General features: G+C 39.5%; 1 pseudogene; it reads right to left on the reverse strand.

Moving 5' to 3' along the window:
• LOC109489021 lies at positions 1 to 26671 on the reverse strand (annotated as a pseudogene).
• Between the last annotated feature and the right edge of the window lie 71 nt (positions 26672 to 26742).

Below are 26742 nucleotides of genomic sequence, written 5' to 3' on the forward strand. Positions count from 1 at the left end.
TTAATCAGATCTGGCTTCTTTCTCTGCTGCTTTGTCAGGGGCTGGACTCTTCTTTTTACTTCCTCCTTTTTCTGCAGCTTGACCTTGAGTTTCTTGGTTAGACACTTCCTCTGTTTTCCCTTTGCTCTCTTCTTCCCTTTTGTTTCACTCTTTTGTCTGAAGATTTAACCTTTCCTGCTGCCATTTTTGGTTTCTTTTCCACTTTTGGAGGAGCAGGTTTAGCTGACAACTTGGCCAACGTCTTGAGTTCCTCCGTCACGGCCCCTTTGGCTGCGCTGACCTTCCTCCAGGGCCTGTGGGCAGTGGGGAGGGCACGTGCCAGATGCCTGGTGCCCGGTGCCTCAGCGAAGCACTTCCTGCTACCTTGCCCTTTGCCCCAGTTTATTTAATAATGCCTGTTCATTCATTCGTCTGGTCAGCATGTTTATTGAGCGATCGTTTGCTGTGAATCACAATTCTAGGTGTGCAATGGTAAGGAGCAAACCAAAGGAAATATCTCTTGCTCTCATGGAGCTTACAGTCTCTTTTGTTTAAAAAAAGTCTGTGTCAATGTATAACTGAAAGTTGAATTATAAAGCACATTTTCCAGTATTTATTTTTATTTGAAATTTTCACATTCACTAGATTTAAAAGTAATGCCATATTTGTTTATCCCTCTATTTCATCTTTTGTATTTGTGACTATTGTTATTTATTTTTGGATTATGGGATCCTTATAAATAGGGATTTGTTTTTTCTCTCTCTCTTTGGTAGAAGCCTTATTGTAACAAATGTATCTTATTCAACACTAGTTAATGATTTTTTTTTTCATTTAGATCCACACAATTTTAGCCTTGGAAGACACCTTAACTGATCATCTAATTTAATCTTCCAATATACAAGTATAAGTGAGACAATGGAGGCTCTAGGTGATAGAATTGTTTTGTGTAATAAAAGGTTAGAAAGAGTTGTCATTATTATTGTTGCCAGGTACACATAGCTAATTTTGTCAAAATGGCCTGGAATCTAGTTCTTCTGAATTATTTAATTAAATATGTAATCTAGTAACTATTGAAAAATCGGTGTTTAAAAAACTTTAACTTCAGACGGATGTCATGAATTTAAGGTCTGTTATTTCCTACCTGCACAATCTTTGCTCATTTCTCAATTTCTCTGAGCTTTGTTTTTATCACTGGAGAGAAAAATATACATGGGTGGCTCAGTCGGTTAAGTGTCTGCCTTTGGCTCAGGTCATGATTCTGGGGTCCTGGGATTGAGCCCCATATCAGGCTCCCTGCTCAGTGGTGAGTCTCTCTCACTCTCTCTCTCAAACTAAATAAATAAAATCTTTAAAAAATATGCTTTCTTCTGTGGGTTTTTATTAGGCTTAAATAAAATATGACATATAAAGTACTTGCCATATAATAACTCAAAACACAGCTTCTGATTGTAAGGCTGGCCTGTTTTCAATATGGTTGCCAAATCCTGGAGACAGAACATGAAGAGGTGAACAGTACCTGAGGTGGGTTTAATATATTCTCCAGCTCTGTCTTAGAGACAACCAGAAATACCACTTCCATCCTCAAACTAAGAAATCTGGCATTTGCATGTCATAGGGAGGAGGCAGTCTAACCCGGATTCCATAAGAACTCAAATGACTAATTTGAATATTAATGAGAAATACTTGGTTTTTTATGCTGTTGTTCCTCAGGAAGGTGAGTTGGATCATACTGGTTACAGGATGATTACTCCTTAAGTCTGCCATCAGCAGTTCATGCAAGCAACTTTCACCACATAACAGAGATCATACTCCTGTCCTCTGGTAGAGCAAAAGGTGAGTGTAAGAAGCATTACTTGAAACTACGAAGATAACATTTTTCTTTCTTTCACTGGGAAGTTTCATTATCTTAGACCTTTAATCTCTGCAATTGTTTGCTGTCTTTTAAATAAACAGTATTTGGGGAAGAGAAGCATAGAAGCTTATATGTTTAGTAGCGCCTGATTACCCAGGCCTTTATTTGGTGGTGGGACTTTGGCTGTGAGGAGTAAGAGGTATACTTGTCAAATGAAATATAAATTTTGTTCCATTATCTTTTTCTACCCTGATCACTTAACCACGTCAATGGCTATTTCTGAGAAGGGAAGTATTTAAAAAATAAAGATAAGGTCAAATATGCCTGAACAAATAAGGTATATCCATCCAGTGGAATACAAAATGATCTGAGACCTACTTGTGATAGCATACTTGACAAACTATTAACATGCATTAATTTCTAAATTCAAATGTTAGTAACAAATTTTAATCAAATTGTTATTAATATAAAATTTCAAAATGCTACTATAATTTAGGAAAAATATATTTTAAAAATGGGTGGGAGAGATGCTCATCAAGTTCAGTATAGCGGTTCCCATGGGGGATGAAGGGAGCTGTAATTGAGAAATGGGACAGAGTCTTCAATTTACTTTTTTTGCATTTAAAAAATATGCAATAAAAAGTACCTTAAGATATGATTGGAAGTAATAGCCCTAGGATAAAAAAAATGGAGGTGTTCAGACTAGACTACTTATTGGTCATTTTTTCTGTTATTTAGACTAGCATTGTCCCATAGAACTTGCTTCAGTGAAGGAAATGTTTATCTCTACGATGCCCAATCAGGTAGCCACTTGCCACATACGGCTACTAAGCACTTGAGATATGGCTAGTGTGAGAGAGAAACAGAACTTAATTTTAATTAATCTCAATTTTAGAGTAATGTAAATTTTCATGTGGCCAGTGGCTACCATATTGGACAGTACAGATCACAAAGAACATTGTAAGACTTACATTTGACTTCATTTTGGTAAGACCCTATCTTCTCGTTCTTCATGATGAATGTGGATGTGCATATTTGAAGAAAAAACAATAATCTCTTGCTAATATCAAGTATGGCAAAGGGCAACTGAAAGTTACTGGGATACTGGGGGAGGGTAGAAAAAGAAACCTTCCTGACTGTTTACATTTGTGAAGTAGAATGAGTAGAAAGGTCACCAAGCGGTTCCATTGGGTGTCTATAGAAAAGAAAGAATCAAAAGCCCTCCAAGTACTCATGGGGGGTACTTCGGATTTGGTAACAGATTTGATAACTGAAGACTTAATTTCCCCAGTGACTCAACTGATACAGGAGGTTTTATCTTTTCCAGAAAATTAAGAGTAAATTGGCTGGCTCAATAGACATACTGACTCTAGTTAGATAAGTATTTGCTGTGTTTATTAAGTTGTTTATGTAGTGCAATAATACAAGTGATTTAATAAAGATAAGACTTGAGATAAATGTCAACACACTTCCCACTCTGCAGCTGGTCCATTTCAAGCAGTTGAAATAAATTAAAAGATAAAATACCGCTCACAAAAAAATTGATCATTGTCCAAGGGAAATGTTTAAAATTGAAAGAAATCTCCCACTTTCGGTGCACAAAGGCATATGCATATGTGTACGAAATGACCCTCTCTGTAATCTTTACTGAGAAGGAAAGGGACAGGAAGCTGCATTTTATAGGTATTTGCTATAATGAGATAAAATTAAAAAGTACTTACAGTATTAATAACCAGTATTATTTATAGTGCAGTTAATGGAGATCTTTGAATTAGAATAAATACTATTAATTATGTTATTTATCTATCTTTACATACATCAAGGCATAGCTTGTGAAAGCTTACCAGGTGTATGTTGTAGATGCTGTTACTGGAAGTTGACATAAAGTGGATCTGAATTTTACCCAACCTTCTCTGTTTACATGGCTTTGAAAAAAAATTATGCTTTTCTTGTAGTTTCTGTGGACATAATCTGACGTGAAAAATATAGTACAAAGGGTGATAACAGACATGTATCTTTATGGTGGTCAAATCATTATTTCAGTTGTTTTCCAGGTTAAGGTGGATGAGATCCCTTTCCTCTATTCTCTCAAATTACCTGGGGCAAATCTCTACCATTTCAGTATGCCCTTAGCAATTTTGGCCATCCAAAGCCTATCCCATATAGGCCTATCTCATATCTCTTGGCATATAGTACTTGTTCAAAAGAGCGTTTAAAACACTGTTCAGTTTAGAAATGGCAGTCGAGTAGGCCTACGGTGAGCTGAATTCTGAGTCACTGAATTTTCTTATTAGACACACAACAGGAGATATTGGATTGAAGCATGAAGCATGAGGCTTATGACATCAAGTTCTTGGTTTGAGCAGGAGAAAATTATTCATCATAGTTCTAGATTACTCTACTTGAAAATTGTGTGGAATATTTAATATTTATAGTATTGTACAGCGTGTTTTTCAAATGCTTGACATGCGGAGACACTGAACATGGTCCAATGTCTGGGATGAGATGTCCGCCTGCCCTACCAACGGGGAAGTTGGGCTTTTGAACAAGGGTAGTAAATTGTTTAATGACCACAAATTCCTCCTCCCCCTTTGCAGTATAACTTTGCTGTTCCTTCCATCCAGAAATGGAGTCTTTTTCTCTACACCTTGAATCTGGGCTGATCTTGTGATTTATTTGACTGGCAGAATGTGCCAGAAGTGACATTGTGTGTTCTTGAAAGGATTTGCAGTGTCTGCCTTGCATTCCTGGAATGCTACCCTGAGACCGCCACAGGAAGAGACTTGCTTATTGAAGGATGGGAAGCCATTTGGTGAACTGAGGCTTCCCAGGTAACTTGTCTCTACTGATATTCTTGTCTCTGAGTATCAGACTTGGGAGCAAAGTTACCTTAGGTCTTCCCATCTCTCTCATCTTCTAGCCAGCTTGGCCACATGAGTGAGCCTGGCAAAATCAGCACAGGAGTTGTTGTTTGATTAAAGCAGTCCACTGAGTTTTGTGGTAATTTGTTGTACAGCAAAGGGTAACTGGAGAAACAGCTTCTCAAGAGAGATTGTTGAGATAGCATATAGAAAGATAAAGAATAAGGGTGCATTATTTTTCTAGGCCCTTTTTTGTTTGGGAAGGATCTGAATTCCCTGATACAGAGTGACGTGAGTAACTTAGTAGTCAATGACAGATAGTGTAATCAGTACACTGATTACAGTGTTTAAAATTACAAGATTAATGTCCATACATCATTCCCCACTTGTCCATTTTGTTCTTGCAAATGTATTTTGTACAACATATTTTTTTAGTGGTAGAAATTAAAATGCTTTGGGAATTATAAGAATGAAGTCACGTGATGAATGGCAATAAGAGTGATTGGGATTTCCAGGGATTTTATAGGTAAGAATGACCCTTCTCTATATCCTGACTTACACATATATTGTTCCCTTGTGTATTAACCATGAGAAAGTAAGTGTGCCTGGAATGCTTGGAATACATTTCTGTCTACCCATACTTCTTGTCATTTTTCTGTGTGGTTTTTTTTTGTGTGTGTGTGTGTGTTTTTTTTTTTTTTTGTGCTTCTGGTGGTGGTTGTTTCAAATTGCTTTGGGCCTCTAAGCATTAAGGGTAAAGTTTTTTCCCAAGTGAAAAAATTTAGAAAAGATTGAAAAAAAAAAAAGGTGGAGGAAAGATGAAGAAGTAGTCACAAAAATGACTCTTTAGTGCATCTTGCTAGGAACCTGCAGGCTAAAGAAAGGTTAAAAGTTGACTGGTGAGCTATAAGCAGTTTTAAAATATGCTCATATTAATCAATATTTCTCCAAATACCGTAACAGTGCACAATTTCAGCTACAAGAGTAAGTATCTTTTCACCAAGTTGTAGGCAACTGAAAATGCTTCTCGATAAAACATTTTCCAATCTCGGCTCAGAGAAATAATAATCTTATAAAAATATAGTGTTTAGAAGGTTGGAAGAAAGAGCAGAAGATTGCAAAACTAGGCACAAGAAGTCTACCAGCTGTTAGAAAGTTCAAAAAGTCAATAAACGGAGCTAAATACTAGTCTTCTAAAATCATTTTTCAGGTAAGATAAATAGGGTCCTTTTCACCTTAAATTCTCATTTGACAGTATCCCAGCACATGTCTTGGCTATTAATACACTTGGGTAGCCTCAGGGAGACTTTCAAAAAGTGGTTCTTAAGATACTGATATTCTTGTCTCTAGACTCATGAGTCATTTGGACACAAGCGTTGAATTTAAGAGGTACTCACTCCTCACCGTTGAGGAGCTGGTAGAAAAAACACAATTATTATATTGAAGATTCAATAAACATTCTTTCATTTTCAAAGTAGATTCTCACAACACTATTCTAAAATCTTTCATGCCTAGGTCTTCTGTGAGGAAGAAATAACATGTCTTCGATTTGTCCCTAGACCTGTGGTTCTGGTCATCACTGTGTACCCCTCCCCAAATAAAAAGCCAGGGAAGTAAAGTACAGAGCTGCCACAGGTATGCTGCCGTGGGAGGCAATAAGAAATTTTATTCACTAGAACATGGATTCCGTTCATCTTTTTTTCACATGAAGATTTCTGTGGCATTGAGATTGTTTTAATGGAATTTGTTGTTAGGAGAATTCTAGACTCACTTTTTATTTTTTATTTTATTTTATTTTATTTTTATTTATTTATTCAATAGAGATAGAGACAGCCAGTGAGAGAGGGAACACAAGCAGGGGGAGTGGGAGAGGAAGAAGCAGGCTCCCAGTGGAGGAGCCTGATGTGGGGCTCGATCCCAGAACGCCGAGATCACGCCCTGAGCTGAAGGCAGACGCTTAACCGCTGTGCCACACAGGCGCCCCTAGACTCACTTTTTAAAGATGGATGTGGGGTGTTGACTTTTTTGGGAAATGGCTGAGATGTTCCTCAGTCTTGGTTTAGTTAGGGAAGGTTAGCTGCAACTGAGGCAGGGAGTAGGTTTTCTAAATATCTGGGTCTAATTGTATTTCCTTTTCAAGAGGGGCATAGGTGTGTGTGTGTGTGTGTGAGTGTGAGTGTACTTGCGTGGGTACGCACACTGATGTGCATGCACGTGGTGAGCTTTACAGAACCAGTTCTTCTGTACTAAACATTACATAATATGTTAACATTCTATGCCTTGCTTGTCCACTGGGGATACGGCGCTCCACGGAGGGTGGCCAAGGAAGCATTCTTAGCTTCCCCTCATGGATCTTATCGTATACTGGGTTTATATTGTCTGTTCTTGTTGTTTACATTAAATTATTTGCATCCCAAGAATAGTGTTCCTTCTTAGGAGGTACATATAGTTTTCAACAGTCACTAACTATAGAAGTAACTTGGTAACGTGGAAATGCTGTATCTGTGACCAGTTCATAGGCTGTTGGTGCATCGTTTCCTTTGGCACAAAAAGAATAAGGTAGTGTACAAACCAATATTTAATGAATGGACAAAGAGAACAGAATATCCTGTTAAACTAGTACATAATTTATGCATGTTACTTACAAATGATTTGTCAATTTATGCCAGAGTAGGTAAGAGAGAAATTATTTTTTTAAATCTTTTGAAACAAATAAGAGAAAATTATATTAGGTCTCTAATATTGCCATTAGGAAAAAATTTTTGGCACACAACCGTGGCATTTTAATTAGTTTTTTATTTCCTATTGTAATGACTCTTGTTTTGTGTCCACGGATTTTGTGCTGGCTGGTTAAGTGACTCAAGAAACAGTTTTGTGGCGGTGTAATAGTTTTGTTTAAACTACAATATACATAATGTACCAGGCAATGTCCAATTTAATGAAATACACTTTAGGGGTGGAAGAACCCATGTAATACCCTAAGGTACCTTAGTCAAATTTATGATCGCCAGTTCACGGGCAGACACAGTATTGCCCAATTAGCAACCTTGGCTTTATGAATCAATTGCATTACATATTTTTAGATTTCGTGTCTCTTGTGGTCAATCATCTTTCAACATTGAGTTTTCAAATGCAATTTCAAAATGAAGGAGCCAGAATCATTGAATAGCTTAGGTACTTGGCCAGTTGTTTTATGATGCTGGTTATTGAGAAAGTTAATTTGTCTCTGTTGATGGCAATCATAGATTTCTAATAATGCTATCATCAAATTAAATATTATAGAAGTTAGCTAATTTGTTTGAAATATTATTAGGCAGTAGTTGTCAGATATATAAACCAAAGAAAAGGAGAATATTTCAATTTAGTTGTTTTATTAATCATCTCCTTGTGGGGTTTCCCAAGTATCTATTATATTTGATGAAGAGAATGATGCATTTTATTCAGTAGAAAGCTGAGCCACGCCCACATGTCATTGGACCCAGCTTAACTGTATAAATTAAAAAAAAAAAACTAAGATAAAAGTTAATATAGAAAGAGGGGTAACAGAGACCTTTGAACAGAATAGCTCTGTGTCAATTCAGCAACAACCCTATTATCTAAAACAAGCTTATCTTAGGATCAATTTATCTATTGAACAGTTTAGAACTCAATCCCTTGTTGAGTGGCTTTGTAATTACTTGAGTGTTTTCTCTCTCCATCTCTATGGCCTTCTTAGAGTTAAAAACAGAGAAACATAACTTACTGATTTAGGTAATTCTGCTTAACTTTATGACTTTAATGATAGAATTGTTTTATACAATTATGGGTATCTTATTTTTAAAAATACCTACTATGCTTTTCAACATATTAGGAGATTTTTAAAGTCCAAAGACCCATTCTTCAAAGTTTAACTTTAACGGGGTCTATTTAAGGTGGGCTACATATTTAGAGAAATTTTCCCAATACAGAGCTTTCAAGAATGCTGAATAAAATTTTTAAATATTATAAATGCACGACTGAACCCCATTGGAACATAAGGGAAATTCTTGAAAGACCAGAAACAAGGAGAAGTGAGAATGCAGAGCTAAGCAAGCGTGGAAACCCTAGAATGTGGGTTACATCTGCAGGGGGCCAGGAAGCAAAGTCTGCAGCTGGGATAGTGCGGGAGTTTGTTTGGAGACTGGTAAAGAAGGGACATGAAAAAGATGCTCAGAGAGCGACCTGGAACTCCTCCCCGCCCCCAAAGTTGAGAGCGTGCAGATACTTGTCCATGTTGACCTTAGCTCTGGGCAAAGAGCTAATTTAAAAAAAAATTTTTTTTTACTTCTCCTTTGTGGATTGATCCTTAAAGCCAGTTCACCTATGAGTTTGGGTCCAGAATTCATACTACTGTACTATTACAGAGAAAAACAAAACCAACTTGGACTGATAATAAAGTTGAAAGGAATCCAGGCTGAGTGGGTCCACGCTCCCTGGAAGAGGCAAATACGAATACATTTGGAGCAACACCATTTAAATGAAGAGGCTGAAGTGATCAGCTTTGAAGGTGGAAGAAGAGTTCATAAATCAAGGAATGCCGGCAGCCTTTCACTGGAAGAGATAAGAAAATGAATTCTTCCCCAGAGCCTCCAGAAAGAAGGCAGCATTCCTCACACCCTGAGTTTGGCCCCATAACACTCATTTCAGTCTTCTGACTTGCACAACTCTAAGATAATACATTTGTACTGTTTGAAGCCACTAAGATTTTGGTACTTTGTCACGGCACCAATAGGAAACGTATATGGTGATTAGATAAATTGGCTTCTGGAGAAATGGTTTGAAGTAGGGATCCGATATTAGAACCACCAGAAAACAGGGAAAGGGATTTGTATTGGGATTGCGAAACTGAAGTATCTGTTTAGAGCATTGCCTTTAGGAAGTACCACTGATTCTTCTCACTCGCTTGGAGGACATATTCTTTCCATTTTGTGCATACAGAATACCAGGCTCGAATCTGAAGACTCTGCCAATGTGTGAGACACATGTAGAGTGATAAAACCGGAGTTACACAACCGAGAATTGGCTGCCTACTCACAACATGTGATTTTATTTCCTGACAATCAAAATGTTCTAAATTGTTCACCAGAACTCTGGTCTTCAGTGTTGAAAAGTGTTTTCCAAAGCAGGTGTAACAAAGGGTATTTAGGGAAACTGAGCCCCAAAATGTGATTTTGTACCTGACTTTTAAAGTACATACCAGTGACACAGAGTAAGACAAAATGCAACAATGAATAGAAGTGTTGCAATATAAGAAGTCATATTTGAGTCCCTGACCCAAGACATTGTAACTCAGTTAGTTGTAGTAGTAAGTGTCTGTCCCCATAGCCAGCCACTTTGCCATAAGATACAAGACCACAGATGTACCAAGATGCCTCTCTGGCAATTTTTATACATCGATGAAAAAGCGTGTTAAGCTGCCCTTCCTGTTTTTCAGGTGAAAGTCCTGATGCCTGAGCCTGATTGCTGGCTACACACATCCTGAATTAAGATTCTCTGTGGTGAAGGCTGGTGAAAAAGTAAATCTCTCTCCCAGTCAATACAATTGCATGCTATGATTCTACCTAAACAATATTTCCACCTATCAGAAGATCACGTAGTATCATTTCCTCGTAGTGTTTTCTAAATATTTTTTATTTACGTAAATCTTGAACTTGGAATATATGAACATCTCTGTGTTAAGGGGCACCTGGGTGGCTCGTTCGGTTGAGCGCCCAACTCTTGATTTTGGCTCAGGTCCTGATCTCAGGATTGTGAGAACCAGCTCTGTGTTAGATTCCGCACTGGACATGGAGTCTGCTTAAGATTCTCTCTCTCCCTCTCTCTCTGCCCCTCCCCCACCTCTTAAAAAAAAAGAAGAAAATGTGTAAAGAGAATCTGAGCTATCTCAAGACTTAAATACTGTATAAAAAATTTAGTTGAAAAAAAGCTAATTTCAAAAATCAATATTGCGGAATCCCAAGAATATGGGTTTTCCATGGAAAATCTGCTTCTGGTTTGTCTTTCCATCCCCATGGATTGTGTACTACAATGCCTGATCCTTGATGAGCATTCCATATTTGCTCCCAATATACTGCCACTATGCCCACAGTCGCTGGTTTTAATTCGGAGTCCTCTTTGAGATTCCTGAGTAGCTGGCTTATGGGAGTTGCCAGGATGTTTCCTTAGGAAGTCTCAGGAAGACAAGAGTAGGAATAGAAATTGGAGAAGAACAGGACATTTCTCACTCCTCTGCCTCGTCACACTCCATTGTTCTATATCCCACGGAGCGGTGGGTTGGAAAGGAGTGGTTGGCTTGGACCATCTTGTGAGGATGAGTGAGATCACAGCAAGAACAGGGCTTGAGTGGCAAAATAGCCGGACAGGTATGTGCTGAAACATTAATGCAGCTACAGTTTAAGAAATATGGACAATTATTTCATTCACTACTAGGAACAATACTTACGTGCAAAAGAACTTTTAATGTGAGGCAATACGTTCATGCTAAGACTTCTTAGCAAGCAGTTATGTGCATAATTAGCAATATAATCTTCTCTACCAAAGTAACCTTCCTTCTCTTAAAAATAATCCAGACCCCAGAGCCTGACCCTTCCTTCTATGAGTATTTTAATATTCAGGTGAGCATAATAGAAATGTGAAAAGTGAGGTGCTTGGGTGGGTCAGTCAGTTAAGCATCTGACTCTCCTTTTTTTAAAAGATTTTATTTATTTATTTGAGAGAGAGAGAGAGTGAGAGAGAGAGCTCGAGCAGGGGGAGGGGCAGAGGGAGAGGGAGAGGCAGACTCCCTGCTGAGTACGGAGCCTGACCCCAGGACCCTGAGATCATGACTTGAGCTGAAGGCAGACTCTTAACCGACTGAGCCAACTGAGGCACCCAGGGGCCACAAGCGTCTGACCCTTGGTGTCAGCTCAGGTCATGATCTCATGGGTCCTGAGATCCAGCCCCACGTCAGGCTTCGTGCTCAGTGGGGAGGGTCTGCTGAGATTCTCTCTCTATTCTCCCTCTGCCCTTCCCCCCCCAGCACACGTGCTCTCTCTCTCTCTAAAAATAAATAAATCTTAAAAAAAAAAAGAAATGTGAGAAGTAAGGCAATTTCAGGAAAGAGTGAAAAGTGAAATTAAGGAGAAAAGTGCTATCTTTAAGATTAAGAAAATTCCCTATGGCGGTGCCTGGCTGGCTCAGTTGGTAGAGCACGTGAGTCCTGATCTTGAAATTCTGAGTTTGAGCCCTACATTGTATGTAGAGATTACTTAAAAATAAAAATTAAAAAAAATATTTAAAAAAAATCTTAAAAAAATAATTCCTTACAAGGGACTTTGGAAGAGGAAAACTGTAGCCACATCATAAAAGACCACCCCTTTATTACCCAATTCACTGTGGTCTTTATATCCAACAAACTGTAAAATTGAAGGTTAAAAAAATGTAGCCCCAAAATTAGTCAAATTAATGAGTGTAATTTTTCTTTTATCCAATAACAAAAAATGTGCATCCCACATGTCAATATTTATCCCACATGATTTCCTTGATCAGTAAATTTGTGACAATCTAGAATGATCTAGAAGGTAGACTATGTCTCGCTCTTATGCAATTTTTGTATGGCTGTGTGCCTGAGTCAGAAAAGGAAACAGGGAATTTGTGTCTGTAGGTGTTCCTGAGAGAGGGGCATGGCCTGCTTTCATAGTAAGTGGTGTGCGTAAGTAAGTACATAGGAAGTAAGTACGTGGGGAAGTAGCTGTATAGTATGTTACTGTTTTCCCAGCCAGCCCTTGTGGCACTTGGACTCCAGGCATTTTATAATAAAATGTTCATTGAACGTATAGATGTCTGAGTCTTGCAGTCTCTGTGTAATTGTGATATAGATGAACATGACTGTGAGGTTCCACCGGACCTTCACGTGAGGGATTAACTCATGAAGATTGCATTAAAAAGTGCTTACAAAATTAGGCTCTAAGCACTTGGGAATCTTTGTCTCAGGACAACACCTTTTTGGTCTTATTGTCCTGGTGGGCAGGCAGAGTTCCCTTATGTCCATGTCTAGCAGAAATGTCCCTGAAGTTCATTTTAGAATGATTTTTTTTTTTCTTATCGGAAACTCCATCATCAGAGTCACAGGCCAGGGCTCCCAAAACCTGAAGAATCTTAGAAACAGCTTTCATGTCACCCTGGAACCACTTTTTGAAAGTGTTTTGTCACCTTTTCTGCTTGGGCTCCTTTCCCATCCCATTACCTAGTTGTCTTTCTCTTTTTGAATGCTGTTGGGTTCCTCACAGATTTTCGAGTGTGCTGTCCAAACCAGGATGCTTTCCTCCCTCTGACTAATGGGGAGGAGAGAAGAAGAATTATGTCTGAGCCTTGCCAACTCTACTCCTATTGATCTGTGCTGGTATCATATTGACTTTTATCACAATAGCCCTGAATTGCTGATTCACATTCAGCTTGTGGCTGTCCCCTAGCTCTCTTTCTGCTTTATTTGTTCATACTTGCTTTTCCCCGTTATGTATGTTTTAGAGCTGGTAATTTTTCCAGGGTATATTACTCTGTACTTGCCCTACTGAATAGTTTTTAACTGTTCCTCATAATCTAATCAGGTATTATTTTCTTTTTACAGCAAAATATGCATATGTTTTGTAAAGCACTAGTATCTCTCTGGGTTGTCAGCAGACTGATCTGAACACATAGCTGATTTTGCATAGATTTTTATCAAAACCACATAATGTCCAATCACACATACATGTCAAATATCACCATTCGTAACGTGTTGTACATACGTAGTGCTTGGAGAGTAGATGCTGGATAAATATTTATTGATAGTTAATGACCACAGACTGTTGCACACAGAAAGCCTTCCCAGAGCTTGGAGGAAACACTGATTTTTTTTTTTAAAAAAGCATGCATTGGCCTGTCTTTCTTTCCTGTTTACATTTAAACAATAAGGATGAGAAACTACAAGGCAGAGGGCTTCTGTTGTTCTCAGTGAATAACAGAGATGGTGTTTGGGTAGCATGCTCACAAGGTTGGTGGAAATTAACTTCACACCAGGAACTCCGTATTGAAATAGATTGTTTAAGAATAATTCTTCTCTTTGAGAAGGGTGAGGGATTAATCTGCAGAAATGTTCATGCTAGAGCTGTGCATGTGTTGAAATTTGTCAGGGGGAAGATAAATGGGCCCTTCTTGAAAAGTAAATCGCACCATGGCTAATCCCTTGGGAAAGCTGGAGAATTGTTATGGTAGCAAAAGCAACCTCAGAAAAGGAGGCACCGTCACTGTTTACTTAGGAAGGAGAAAGATGGGAGAAGACATGATTGGAAAATGAGATGAAAGCATACTTGACTTTTAAACTGTGTTTATTCAAATATATGCACAGGATGTAATTATATCTGTGTGTGGATTCTTCGGGGAATCATTTGTGTGGTTTAAAATCAGAGTCGTACTTAGGGGTGATATTAAAAATATTTAATAGCCGTGTGTCCAGGCACTGACCATTCAGAACAGATATCATGGGGTACCTGGAGCCGGGTCTTGGAGACCCCAGCCGGAGGCCAGATGTTAACCCTTTAGTTGCTGACTCAAGAGAAGGTGGGAGGAGGAGGGAAAGTCACTTGGGGGCTCAGAGCAAGTGTGTATTTTCTAACATGTATAGAAGATACTAATATTTTAGCAAATACTGTGACTGTTCCGGATAAACTGTAAAACTCTCAGCCCTCATTCCAACAGAAAATTATCTGGTAGACTGAAAAAGATTTAAATTTCCTCAAAGAGTTGATAGGTATATATATTAAAGGGAAAGTCATGAAATGTCCATGAAATTTGAATATCGGGTAACAACAAATACTTTTTTTTAGTGTTAAGTATGTCCCAGGAAATATTTGGGCTATACTTATAGTAATACATTACTTGTTCATCCGATATTCAGATTTAAAACTGGGAGCCCTGTATTCTATGTGGCAACCCTAAGTAGGATATAGTTAGCAAGAAACGCATCAGTATCCTATGGAAGATGTTAAATGAAAGAGAGGAGAAAGGTATGCTACAGGGGGCCTGGCACACTGGGCACCTGAACATACTTGGCAGAGAGCTGCTTTGGAATTCCAGAGATAGGGCACGAAATCTTAGCTGTAGAGCTACGGAACTGTAGGATACAAAGGTTGCACATAATAAAATGCTTTTGAAATTATACTGAGAGGAGATAAGGTGGCACTTGGATTTAAAAAGTTGCATTTCCCAACTAGGGGAAGCTAATTCAGTCATCATCAAATAGCATCCATCAAGCGCTGTCTATATGACACTGTGCCGAGTGTTCTCAGAAAACTATCATGGCGGATGGCCTTTGTCAGCCTGTAACGTAGACATCTATACTGAAATGGAATCATAAAGGAAATAACTTGAAGAAATGTTATCAATAATCCATAATCTCTCTCATTCACCTGAAATGGGGAGGAGAAAAATTAGTCTGATTTATAGGAGAGGGTTTTATAAATTGTTCTAAAATACAGTTTTATTACATAAAAACCTTGGTATATACAACTATATTGTAGGTTCAGAAATATATGCCCCTGAGCAGGGCTTTTCAACCTTGGCACTATTGACATTGTGTAGGAGTAATTCTTTCTTGTGAGCAGTTTCCTGTGCCTTGTGGGGTATTATTGGCATCCCTGGCTTCTTCCCATTAAAGCCAGTTACATGCCCTTTCCTAGTCGTGTCAGTCAAAACTGCCTCTAGACATTGCCAAATATTCCCTGGGGGACAAAATTGCCCTGAGTTGAGAGCTACCATTCCAGGAAACTACAGGAGGGAGATCCCGAGCAATGTGGGTGGGTGGGTGGGTGGGGGGAGGTCTCCCTAAACTCACAAATGTGTCCACAAAAGTGTTAGTTTTAAACATCTGCTATGCACACAAAGCCCTCATATTCAGTCACCACCAATGGTATTAAAAATACTGACACCTGGCCCCACCTGAGACTCAGGTTTATGTGGTCCGGAAGAAGGCTTGGGCAGCCTGATGTTTACAAAATGCCTCAGGGGGTGCCTGGGTGGCTCTGTGGGTTGGGCATCTGACGCTTGGATTCAGCTCAGGTCGTGATCTCAAGGACGTGAGATCAAGCCTTGTGCCGGTCTCCGCACTCAGCTCGGAGTCTGCTTAAGAGTCTCTCTCTTCCTCTGCCCTTCCCTCCCCTGCTCTCTCACCTCCCCTGCTCACACATAAATAGATCCTTTTAAAAAATGCCTCAGGTGGTTCCGTGTTGAGAATTACGCTATGGAGCAGTGGTCCTCAAACCTTCGTGAGCATCAGAACGACAGGAAAGCCTGTAAACACAGATTGCTGGGCCTCTATACTGGCCTCAGAGCTTGCCTTTCTCAGGTTCCCAGATGCTGCTGATGTTGCTGGTGTTCGCATCACACTTGGAGAACTGCTAGTTTAGAGACACGCTCCCTGCCTCTCTTCACCCTTTCACTTCCACCTCTCAAGGGAAGGAAGTATGGCGAACCAGGACACGCAGGACTGGCGAGCGATAGAGGAGGAGGAAGCCCATGTCTTCCCATCCCTGTTAAGACCTTTTTTGAATCTTTCCCTCTGTAGGCTGGGTACATTCAGCTGTTCTCTGTAGTAGAGCAAAGCCATCTGCTCCTACCCCAGTACCTGGTGGTGAGTTTAGCTAAATTCTAGACTGTGTTCCAAGAATCCAACAGTGCTCACGTGTCTAAGCATTGTTCTCCAGAGCTTGACCAGGCATGAAGCTATTTGATCTTCATCTGCCAGAATCCCTTACTTATCTCTTAATTGGTTCTGACCTTGGATGGGAAGGAGAATAATTCGTTAGACCTCTCTCTTTACTGGGCATGCCCTAATTCAGTCACTTGGACTTCTGTCTTGTTCTTCAGCATTGGAGAGGGACGGTGGGACCAGAGGGTACATGTAGAACCTCTTTGCGGTGTCCTCATGCAACTCTGACAAAACATATAATTGTGAGACGCATAATAAAAGTACGTAAAATGTTAGGAAGCATAAATCTTAGGCTTTGGTTGTGGCAAGGTTAAATCTGCAAATGTACATTCACATAGAAACTTGTGAGAACTTCCTGGAATGGCCGATCAATATCAAGGCTGAGTTCACTGTACTCCTCCCTTCTTGACTCTCCTCTCGACTGAGCCAGGTCTGCAAACATCACTTGGTTACAGCAGTTGGGATTCTGGCTCTTACTTGCGTCTCTAACTCACTCGCTTGTTAATATGTCTTATATTTTGTTTCCCCACTATTGCTTGCCAGGTGATATTATAATTCCAATTAATCAGGTTAAAAGTTGGCCTGGAAGACGGTCATGAGAACCCACTGAAATTTGTTCACAGAGCACTGCAGTGGTCTTTAAGGGGATTGCCTGCTAAAGTGCTATACATATTAGAGCTACACATAAATATTCATATATTCATTGATGATGGATTGCATGAATAGAATAATGGACAAAGGTGGTTAGGAGAGCTAGTCTATTAGAAAAATTTAAAATACAGCCCTACTGTCCTACAAGTAGAACTTGAAAATTGCTATGCCAAGGGTATTTCTTATCCTCAGCCTTGTCATTCTATGCAAATTCTAGAAGACCCAAGGGGAATGCTAACCCTGCCTCTCCATGAGGGAAGCTAATTCAGTATAAGTTCTCTTCCTCCAGGAGCAATCCCTGAAAGTGAAGCATAAGACATAAACAGCATGTTTTAAAAAATAGTAGAGCTGAACATTTATGTGGTTTGAGCAATGTACATAGTCATTTATAAACATAGAAGAATCATGGCCAGTAATAATAATTTGAGCCCTAGATTGTTATTTATATGAGTGTTTCCTTCTTTTGCTTGTATTAAATTCTACCTAGGTCTAATTTCTAGAAGTTTCTCTGGACTTCTGAATAGTCAGATAAACCCATCTTGGTAGGAGAAGGAAATTTATGGAGGGATTCAGCCCAAATTCTACCTCTAGGCAAGATCTCCCCAGGTTTCAAGAAAAACAGCTATTCAGCCTTTTCTCCAAGTTCTACCAGAAGTGGGTCCTTCATCCACCCTTGTAATCTGGCTGTAGCCCTTAGTCACCCTTACTGGCAGGTCTCTTTCTTCTGGCTAGCCTGTGGCATTTATACCCATTTTCTCTGCCACATGGTGCGTAATTGCTCACTACGCATACCCTTTCCCCTTCTCTGCCTGACAGGCAAGTCCACCTATTGTTTGTTTCCTGGGATATGGTTTCTACCATTTTCCACAGGTGACTATCAGTCTGAAATCTCCAGAGAGGCAGAACAGTTAGAGGGAGATGAGGGAAAGAGAGAAAGATTTACTGTAAGGAATTAGGTTGTGTGATTATGGAGGCTGAAAAGTGCCAAGTTGGTAAGCTGGAGATCCAGGAGAGCTAATAGTGTGATTAATTCTAGTCCATATCTGAGTCCAAAGGCAGAAGACTAATGTCCTAACTCAAAGATAGTCAAGCAAGAAAAAGAATTCTTTCTTTCTCAGTCCTTTATTCTATTCAGTCCTCCAAAGAATTGGATGAAGCCCACTTACACTGGGGAGGGCAATCTGCTCCACTTAGACTATGATTCAAGTGTTAACTTCATCTGGAAGCACCATCAGAAATACATAGAGAAATAATGTTTAACCAAATATCTGGTCCCATCAAATTGACACATAAAATTAACCATTACAATGACACATCCCAACAATTGAACTAGGATGCTCTTTTTCTCTGAATCTCAAATATTTCCATTTTCCTTTTTTTTTTTTTTTTTTTTTAAGTAAGCTCTAGGCCCAACACGGGGCTCAAACTCACGAGTCACGTGCTCTGCCTACTGAGCCTATCAGGCACCCTTCCTTAGTAGGGAGACTAACACTGGCCACAGCATGTAATGACAGCTGGACCCAGCCTAGAGGCAAGGAGGTCTGTTTCCCAGGCTTGAGGTGGCAGATCCCTCCTAATACAACTTGCCACCAAATTGTGATGCCATGAAATTGTTCTCTCTGCCGTGAACACAGAAGGAAACGGTTTTTGCTCCTTGCTCCTGGCAGCCGTAGAGACAGCCACTAGTCTGAATTCAAGCTTCTGCAAGCCTGAGGATTTCCCTTTTATTCTGATGGACTTCGAAGACCTGTATGTTTCAGATCTGGGCCTATGATGCAATTTGGGCACTGTTGCAAATAACAGTAATGATCCTGCAGGTGCCCTTTAGTGAATGCCTCCTGAGTGCCAGGTCTTTTGCATCATTATCTCACTCAGGGCCCTACCATGTTGCATGGTTGATATTTATTTTCTCACTTTCAGAGATGAGAAAAGTGACTCTCAGGTGAATAACTTATGTCAGGCAAGTGAAGGTTCTTTGAAATCATACCCAGTCCCAACTCCAAAGCTTATGCTTTTTTCATTGCCTGCACAAACCCCAGACTTGGGCAAACACAAAGACACACATTGGGTGGCCTAGTTTAGGCCAGTCCTCTGAAAGGATTCTGGATTATATGGACTATGATGATGGATCTTACTGAATCCTGGGACCTGCTCCAGACTCCAGCCCAGGATTATAATTGGAGAGTCAGTTTCCAGGGATGGAAATGTCTAATTGACGTTGGCATCCTCTACAACATCTGACAAAGTGCCCTCTACAAATAGGCGATCAAAAGATATTGATTCTTTGATGGGGAAGCGTGCAGGCCTGATGCAGCAAATACTCTCTCCTCTGATTCAGCTTGTGGATCAAGTTAGATGAGTCGTCTTGGCATTTCATTTTTTGGGGGGAATTGGCAAGATATTCGGGGTACTTACATTCCTGGCACTTCCAACCTCAGTCTGGCTACATAACTCTCAAAATCTTGGTTTCCTCTTTTTTGAAGGAGAAGATGGAACTGGATATGCCCCTTTCATCAGAAGCACTCTCTAGTTGAATGACACGGTGAGGTTCTAACAGTTGGTAGTAGTTCCCAAGTTACATGATGACTAAGGGGAAGAAGACAGGAGCTAGTGTCTCCAGCCTGCCACCTCTGGCAGGGCTTAGGTCACCTACAAAATTAGATCAGGGTGTTCACAGACCATTGACCTGCTGGCCGATGAAGATTTAAAGAGGAAGTTGTGAGGCCTGAGCTGGAGGCAAAAATGACAACAGATCAGTTCAAGTCACTGTGCCAATGGGCTTGGCAAGAGGGGCAGGGTTTCTACTTCAAAGAATGTAGTTGCTGCTACCCCAGATTCCTGCCTTGGAGTTTCCACAAAACCTTTCACCAGCTATGGCAGCTTCCTTGACAAGGGCCTTGACTGAGCCTTGCAGGTTCAACCCCGGGGCTATCGGACCTGTGTTTATATTCTGACTCTATTGCTTATCAACAGTGAAGTTTCTTCATCAGAAGGCGGCGAATAATTGTAATTATAAAATAAATATTTCCTCCTACCTAGAATTATTGTGAGGATACAATGAGATAGTAAATAGTAGGCACTCGGCGCCATGCTTGGCTCGCCGTAAGCCTATGATACTGACGTGTAGCTATGACGAGGGGGTGCTGTGGGGCGGTCGCCACTGATGCCTTTACCTTCTGACAGAAGTCACACTGAGCGAGGAACCAGAACACTGATTTCTCCCTGTTTCTTCAGCACTTTTGTGCATTGACCTGTTTGAGAACTGGTGCCAAACTCAGGAGGGGGGAGGCATCAAGTGGGGTTTGAGTTAGGATCTCAACATTAGAATAATTTGTTCCTTCCTTTACCCATTCTTAATACAATCGATAAACTTCTCTAATACACCAGCTTTGTGCTACGTACTGTACTCAGGAATTAAAAATGAAGATATAGTTGGCCCTTGAATAGCATGGTTGTTTGGGGTGCTGACCCCCATGTAGTCTAAATTTGACCCCCCAAAACTTTACTACTAATAGCCTACTGTTGACCAGAAAGATTTCCTAATAACATTAACAGTTGATTAACATACATGTTTTATATGTTACATGTATTATATACTGTATTATTATAATAAAGTGAGCTAGAGAAAAGAAAATGTTATTAAGAAAATCTTAAGGAAAAGAAAATACATTTACAGCGGTAAAAAAAAATCCATGTATAAGTGGACCTATTCAGTTTAAACCCATGGTATTCAAGGGTCAGTTGCTTTAACTCTGCCATCTAACTGCTTATTTCTAATTTTTCCGATATCTGGCACAGTGGGTTATTAGTTACTTCTCAAGCGAAGCAATTGATTCCAGGTGTTATGAGTTGAGTTGTGTATCCCCAAACAGATGTGCTGAAGTCCTAACCCCAGTACATCAGAACATGACTTCATTTGTAAATAGAGTCTTTGCAGACTTAACCAGGTTACGATGAGGTCATTACTGTGGGTTCTAATACAACATGGCTTGTCATTACAAAAAGGAGAAATTTGGATGGAGATCCACACACACAGGGAGAATGCTGTGTTAAGAGAGGATTGGAGTGATGCATCTAACAAGCCAGGGGTGCCAAAGATCACCAGCAAAGCCCCAGAAGCCAGGAGGAGGCCAGGCAGGATGCCTCTGTGGGGTTGAGAGGAGCACAGGCCTGCCGACCACCTGATTTCAGACTTCTGGTCTCAAGAACTGTGACACAATAATCTCTGTTATTTTAAGCCACTCTGTGGTACTTTGGCAGTCCTAGGACACTAATACACTAGGATAGGAGATAGATATGACTAAGGCAAATACAATGATATGTATGCCTGGATAAAAATATACACAAAGAAATAGGTGCCTATAAAGTCATGTTGCAAAGCTCTAGTGACTGAGGAGAGAAAAGGACTTAAAAGTGAGATAAAATCTAAGTTTGGTCTTCTGGTGGCCTTTGTGTCAAATCTGTCAGGATGAATACTGATTTATGGCTTCATCTCTGATTTAGAGTACCCCAAATACTCTGGCCAGGAATGGTGTTGGTGACACGGACATTGAAAATCAGAAGTGACACCTGAGTCATTTAAAAATATTTAAAGCATAAATACATTTCCAGTTGTTTTACACATATTAAACATTTTCAGTTATTGTCTATTCTCTGTTTTTCAAGCCCTGAAGTTGGTCTAAGTTTGGTTAGAATATTTGAATATCCATATTTCCTCGTGTTTGCGTACCAGGTTACAAAAAGCAGACCCACATGAAGTCCTTGGACCAATCTTTAAGATGGTCAATATATTTTTGTATGTTCAGACATTTTTCCTTGTTGATTCCCTCAAACTTGGGCCCAGGTTGGGCGTCCACCCCCCCCCCCCCATTTACTCTGTCTGTGCCCACTCAGAGATCAGTCTGGAAAGATTAAGGGTGGCTTTCTCTGCAGGCTTTGGTAGCCTTGATTTTTGAGTTTTTAGAGACAGGACAAGACCATCTTCTAAACAAATTTCTTACATACCTTCAGCTCTCCCATCTTGCTTTTCTGTAAGATTCTGTTTCAGTATCCACGTTCATATATACGCAGCTCCACGAACTGATGTAGCACAAGAAGTCAGGGACATAGGGACAGAGGATTCAGGATAAATGAGTATTCTAAGAAAAATGATTATATGTACAGAAAGTTACACATTGTGACAGGTGAATTTTGCCTTTAGGCTTAACTGGTTTGAAATTGATTTGATTAACTATGACATATGACGAGCATTTTACACAACATTGCAAAAATAAATAGTTACTTTGGGGTGGAAATATTTGCCACAGCATTTTTTTTTTTTGATAGAAAGCATGGACTTTATTTTTAAACACATTCTACCATTTTCTCATATGTCTTTCTGTGAGTCTGGGGAAGAAAGTTAACTACACAAATGCAAGTTATTTTTATTGACTCTTAGGTTATGGTGGAACTAGATGAATAGAGCTTAAAGTCAAGTGTTGCTAGGTATATCCAGGCCACTTGGCACCTCAACAGGTAAGCACTTTTTCTCAAAGAGAACTGTGCTGTATTGATCTTATTCTGCTCCACTGTTTGGCAATCATATGAAATTTTAAGCATCTCTTTACAATTCCTAGCTTTTTGAGGGCCAATTTCTACTCAAGGTTTTTATAGCTGATCTCTTATGACATCTATCATTCCAAGCATTTGAGCATCCATATTAACACTCGTATGTTTCTCTGCCATGCATTTTTTTCCCATTTGTTTGTCCAAGCTTATCCAGATTGTACATTTCTTAAGGTCAATGAGAGACAGAGAGAGAGAGAGATAGAGAGAGAGAGAGAGAGTGTGTGTGTGTGTGTGTGTGTGTGTGTGTATGTGTGAGATTTACTTTGTCTCACTGGGCTTTGTCTACAGGGCATGCGCAACTCATATTGTTGTGGTGAATATAAAGCCCAGAAATAAGCCTACTGCTCTCTCTGCCAAAGACGACGTGTCTTTCCTTCTCTCTCTTCTTGCCCCACACTGACCCAAAGATTCTAGATGCCTGCTCTCATAAAATCTATGAAATTACTTTCTGTCTCACCCTCTCTCCTCTCTGAAGGAATACGTGTTTTGGCTTTTTTATCCCTTGACTCATCACAGAAGCAGAGAAATGCTTGACTCTTTGTGAAGTCACCTCCAGCCCACCACACCAAGTCCTCGCACAGCATTAGCATGTGGGCAGGGCACTAAAGAGAGGAGGGAAGGAGAAGGGTACTGGGGGAAGAAGTTGGAGGGACATTCTGCCTAGTACCCCGAGTGTCCAAATATTATCTCCCAATGGTATCAGCCGTGAGACAGAACAGAGTTCTGATATAGATATGTCACTGCCTCATTGGTGACCCTGAGTTGCTTGCTTGCTATCTTGGAACTTTAGTTTCCTAATCTGTAAAATGGAAAAAATAATATACCCTGCTTACCTCATGCATGTATTCATACAAATGCAAGGTGGAATAATTTTGGGGCAGTGCGGCAATCATGAACCAATCTTTAAGATGGTCAGTATATTTTTGTATGTTCAGACCATTTTTCCTTGTTGACTCCCCCAAACTGTGGCCCAGGATGGGCGTCCTTTACCCCCCATTGAGTCTTCTGGGACTAGGATGGGTCCAGTTCCTCCTGGGAGAAGAAGGGCCATGAAGGATTTAACAGGCATCTGCTCTAAGAACAGAACACGTGTTCATCAAGTCTGCCCTTCATGAAATGATTTGGTAGAATATATTGAAATTAAATAAATAATGTATTATGAAGTTTTACCAAATTTGAGAAATAGCTCCTGGGGGGCATCTCTAGGACATTTTCCTGAGGAGGTCAATCTTGTGGAACTTCGTCTGAGGAAAGAACCTATTTGCAGCAACTGTTCGGTTGAACCATACAAAATTACAATATTTGACCATTTTTGACCCACAAAAATTGGGTCAAAATGACAATTTTGCATGGTTCAACCTAACTCATCTTAAACTACCACGTTCTGCTGTGGACTGTGGAGTCATACTCTGGTTCCAGGGCTCTGGAGCAGTGATGAGACTAAAGTCTGCTGAAGAGAACTTCTAGCTGTTACCAAAAAATTGTTTCCTCCAATTTTGCAAATCTTCCATATGTCTTTCTTTAATTTAAAAACAAAGCCATGAAGTGTAGCTGCTACGTGTCTGGCAGAAATCTGTTTATGCCTGGAATTGGTAAATATCAAGATGCCTCTTAACACTGACTGGCAAAAGCTGCAAAAGTAAAATATGTAAACAAAAAAGAACTCAGTGGCTAGGCGGGTGCGTAATCCAAAGAGTATTAATTTGCATAATAAATAGTTCAATACTCAGGAGATTATAAAATAGCAATTACTGTTGAGTTGCTCTATTAGGGCTTGCTAACAAAAAAGACATTTAAAATGCAATGGTTTGCTCTTTACAAAGAAGTTCTCCTAAAATCTTTATTTTGAAACAAGATTTTATTATTTTTTAGAGAGGTTTTACATACTTGGCACACTTCTTCAGTAGAGAAGCAGAAATATCCTAGTCAAAAAAATAATAATAATAGTGAAAAATAGTCTATGGTTAAAAAAAGATAATGAGCCATTAATATTTTTTTATCTGTTAAAATAAAAAGTCCCTGCTGGGGAGTATGTTTCCCTGTGGGACAAGAGTAGGGGAGACCAGTGGGGAAGTGTAGATTCAGGCCGGCCGTTCAGTAGTAGGCGGTACACTCAGGCAGGGGGTCGAAACAGAAGTCATTCCGTTTGAAAAAACCACAGCCTACTTATGCTAATAGAAAGGTAGGCTCCCTCTAAAATACCATCTGTGTTTTTTAAAATGACTCAAATGTTCCAGGTATTGTGTATCCGAGTGCAGTTTCCATTTGCTTGACATACTGTAAGCATTTACTACTGGAAAAGAAATAGAGCTTTTTAAGTTAGTGTATTTTTGCAATAAATGTCACCATTTAAATGCCCTTACATAGAATTCTTAATTTTTCAATAACATTGGGTTCAGAGATTTATATGCATACATTAAACCATTTGATTAAATGTGCATGTACATGTATAAACCTGTTTTTAAAAATCTTTGTTTCCTGCTATGAAGAGGATGTGGTGACATCAAGGAAAGGTTCTGTTTACACCCATTTATCGGGGAAGATCCCTACTGAAATGAAGATCTTGGTATTGGGGTGGCTTGATTTGTTGGGCTAGTGGTTGCCCCAGCAATGTTGCAGGCTGGAAGGATGAGAAATGAGACCAAGAAAATGAACATTCATTGCACGCCTGTTAGGTGCTAGGAATTGTGCTGAGCAGTGGAAAGCTCAGTGTTATACACTGAGATGACATTACACCTCAAAGTTAGAGACATCATTATAGTGCTCTCCAGTAGCCCCAGGGTTTAAAAGCTCCCAGAGTGCTACACAAAGGGACAATTTATTTGTGTGTGGAAGAAGCCTCCGCTAAGTAAGACTCCATAGTTATTCCCCCATCTCATAAGGAGATGAATTTCTAATAAAATTTTATTTTTGTATTTAATAATATTTATCAAATATTTTTGAAATATGCGTATTGTTTTGTTAAATTGTGTACTACCAATACTTAAAAAAAAAAAACTCTACCCAGAAGAATGTTTTTTAATACTTAGGACCACATGATAACAGGACATTTTTAAGTTAAAAACTTCAATTTATATGCCTTTTTTTGTGGTTGCAGAGGAGTATGATAACATAATCAATAGAGTGCTTTTCAAATATTAAAGACTTATTGTAGTCAGATAAAATTGTATGAGAAAACAGGAATGGAAACAATTTCTATGAGACAAAGGAATCATATAAAATTTGCAACTATTTGAGAAGACTTGGTTGAATCTCTTTTTCAATGGATGATGGTGGGTGTAAAATCACTATGGCGTTTATGTCCCATTGAATTCATTGAAAAGAGTGATGTAAAGTTGTATTTTAAAATGTCAATATTACCTCCCTTACAACTATTTTCACTTATGATTAATTTAATATGTCAACTTGAAATGTATGAGGGACACATAGTTTTTTCAAATTTATGGGCATTTTCTCCCGCCTCCTTGTATGTGTAGCCTCAAAGAAGACACCCCTGAACGCTGACACTTTAAAAGAAGTTTAGAATTCAGTTTATTTTCTTTTGACTATTAAAAAAAAAAGTCACCCAACTTCAATTTTTGGTACATCGCAAGGTAGATTAAAGATATTCATGATTTCATTACCCATCGTCCCCACCAATTCCTGTACTTTTTCTCTGTTTGCTCCTTGCCTTCCCATAGCACTTGACGTCGGTGTCCAGCACAGTGACGGCATTTTCAGCGTTTAAGATCTGTATTTGAGAACTTGAATCAAATATTTATCTCTTCATGGCCTGAAAAACATTTTTTTTCTAGGATAACTTATGTGCTTGGAAGCTCAGCTCATGTTACTAAATACGTCTTTTAGAGAGTTCTGAGTGACGTCCTGGTCTCGTGCGTTGCGCAAACCGAGAGTGTCATGTTCCTCTACCACCACGCATCTTGGCTTCCTCTTGAGGATGAGGCATCTCCTTTTCTTTACTAGGATGGGCTTTTCCTCCATTGTCGCACATGGGGAAAAGATCTGGAGACGCCACTGGTTTTGTTACGGCTTCTTTTTTTTTTTTTTTTTTT

Source organism: Ailuropoda melanoleuca, chromosome 1, assembly GCF_002007445.2.
Source record: "Ailuropoda melanoleuca isolate Jingjing chromosome 1, ASM200744v2, whole genome shotgun sequence".
NCBI classification, from domain to species: Eukaryota; Metazoa; Chordata; class Mammalia; order Carnivora; family Ursidae; genus Ailuropoda; species Ailuropoda melanoleuca.